Below are 3,026 nucleotides of genomic sequence, written 5' to 3'. Positions count from 1 at the left end.
TTTGATAATGTAGTTTATATTACTGTGAACTTTTCCCATTTGCTTTCCCTCCAGCTTCAGGGGATTATTTAACTGTGGGTTTTTCTGCTGTTGGAATATCAGTAAGTAAATGCATGTGTGCCAAGCTATCATTAACTGAACTGGCCGCAGATCAGAAAAGTGAGTACTAGGTGCAATATTGTCTGGAGGCCACTAATGGGTATCTTATAGATGGAAATATTTCATTTGAGCCATTAGTTGTTTCATTGTTATCAGTATCACAGTCAGAAATACGAATTTGTTTTTTAAAAACTGAATTCAAAATCCATTAGCTTTTAAGGCACTGTGCACGTAACAAATAATGTTGTAACAACTGAAACAACTGCAAGTGAGAATGAGATACCATTTCATACCATTTCTTAATTTTGATGAATATAGATTCCAGATTTAACAGTCAAGATTTGTCAGTTTCTAAAAGTATTAATAATACTTCAGAGTTTTCTTTTATTCCAGTCCTCAGCAGATGTTGACATGCAAGCAAATCTTTAATATTTTTATTGCGTTTCCTTTTATTGAAACAGACTGACTATGAATAAGCAATCCAAATACCACATATACTGGAATACTCACTAGTTCACTACTGTCACCAGAAGAATAATCTCTCAAGCAGGGTTTAAAACAAGTTGAAAACGTAACAGAAATACAGAAATGAAAAAAAATATAGAATCATAGAATCACAGAATGGTTTGGGTTGGAAGGGGCCTCCAATAGTGATCTAGTCCAAACCCCCTGCAGTGGGCAGGGACATCCTCCCACCTTGTTGAGCCTCACCTTGATTGTCTCCACTGACAGGGCTCAACTAAACTGGCAGAAAGACTCCTTGCAACTGTTTAACATGGTGTTGACTGACAGCACTGAGGTGCTCTAAGTCTGGATGCAAAGTTTAATGCTTTATATTTTGCATCTGCTGATGGAAACACGTAATGCCTGCTGTTGAAAATAGGCTCTTTTCCCTGTTGTCACCTTAGTCTTACTTTCATTTCCAAAGATACATGTGAATTGTTCATTATGAGAGAAGAGTTGGGACATGAAACTGGACCCACTAGTCAAATGTATGTTCTGAACAGTTTGTAAAGTAACCGATCAGAGTAACTGCTTCTGCAAAATGTGAGAGGACTTTAAGTATTTTCTTGTTAATCTATTAACATTACCCTATTCCTACAATCCATCCTGACATTATTACAAATCTTGCCATACTATTATTAATGTTACGATGTATTTAATCTATTCAAATAAATGATGATCTCAGTTTGCCTTTACAAAAGTGAAACTCATTTAAATGGTCATAGTGACCTAGAACAGGTGTCCTACATCCTTATTGATTTCTACTTCAGTGTTCATAAAAGCTTTCACTATGTTAAGACGTTTCTGAAGGCTGTCTTCTCTGTGCATTCTCTCACACCACACCACACCACAATGTTTTTTTTTCACTTGGGCATACAGATCTGTCTGTTTCCAAGAAAGACAACTGTAGAAACTCAGTTATCTTTGAGACCGTCATTGTGGTTGGCAGAAAGACAGCAACAGCACAAGAGAGAACTCTTCAGGCTCTTGTGTTCCATAGTTAGAGATTAAATCAAGTGTGGAAGCAAGACCCGTTTGCCAAGCTGAGAAATTGAAGAAGCCAAGGGATATCTGTGCCTAGCAGACAGGGCACAATTATGATTAGAGGGCCACTAAGGAGCCCAAACTGCCGGGCAAACTCTGTGGTGGGGAGCGAGCAAGTTTGGGCAAGTTCAGACAGGTAGTTGGGAGAAGGACATGAAGAACAGGAGAAAGAAATCAAGAACTAACAGATAAGCAATCAGTGGGTGTACTGCATGGCCAGCAGCAACAGGTGTTTTATACTTATAGATCATGTGGGCAGGGCAACCGTGAGTCAGACTTACAGACACTTACAGTATGTAGTTTCCTGGGGTGGCAGACAGCTTGTCTGGGTGTAGCCTGGCAGCAGCTGATGAAGACATTCAGTTGCTGTGGGAGAAACATGCACACACAGCATAAGGCCTTTTTCCCAGGCTAAGAAACAACATCTATTTTTTTTAAGTAGTATTATTATTTTGAACCAAATTATTTTTTATGATTTTGGATGGCATTTTCAAATGCTCTGGATTGGTGCATGTCTTATACAACCGCTATGCCCATAATTCTTTGCTTTTTTACAAGCACATGAGGTGACCATGTTGACACTAGCATAAGAACTAAAATGTCTGTCCTTCCTTGCAACTCAAACTTTCTATGATCACCTACTTTGTTTTCACATCTGTTTCTTCATCAGCTGTGTAAAGTAAACGAATTTCTGAAGCCAGATCTCCCTGAGGTTTATGAATGGAACATTTCTTCATTTACCAAGCTGTGGGCATAACACACTTGCCACCGAACTATCATCTAATCTCTCACATTTTGGGGCATCTGTCCTCACCCTGCTTGTCTTTACACAAAGGAACTTGTTCTTCAGCCATTCCTAGTGCTTTCCTGCCCTGTAAAGATGCGTTTATGTTTAAATGTCTTCAGTTTAGACTCCAAGTACTGTAATCCAAATTAGCATAAACCAGCTTCAGTGCTCAAAATTTCTCAAAACAAGGTGAAGTTATTTTATGTATTCAGATTCCCATTCCTGCTGACTCTTGCCTGTTTTGACCTTGTTATTTGTCTTGGGCTCTTTATCTGGTAACTTTTTTTTTTTTTTTTTTAATATATGCGAGCACCTGAGCCGTGTCGCTGTACTTCAAGACGGGCATTGTTGCAGACACTGCTGATAACTAGACATCGTCAGCGAACTTACTTATTGAGTGACATGTCTAGGACGTTCCTCTCGAATCAAACTTCTCTACATTAAAGTGCTTTTTGAGGAGGAGTTTTGAAACAAGCGCTTGAGAAGGCGGCACTCGTCCCGCAGCTGAGGCGGGCAGGAGTCTGGCCGGGTGGCGCGCAGCGGGGAGCTCCCTCCCACACCGGCCAGAAGACGCGTGACAGTGCGACTTCAG

This window comes from Dryobates pubescens, chromosome 22 (genome assembly GCF_014839835.1).
Source record: "Dryobates pubescens isolate bDryPub1 chromosome 22, bDryPub1.pri, whole genome shotgun sequence".
NCBI lineage: Eukaryota > Metazoa > Chordata > Aves > Piciformes > Picidae > Dryobates > Dryobates pubescens.
Note: the sequence above shows the minus strand (reverse complement) of the source record.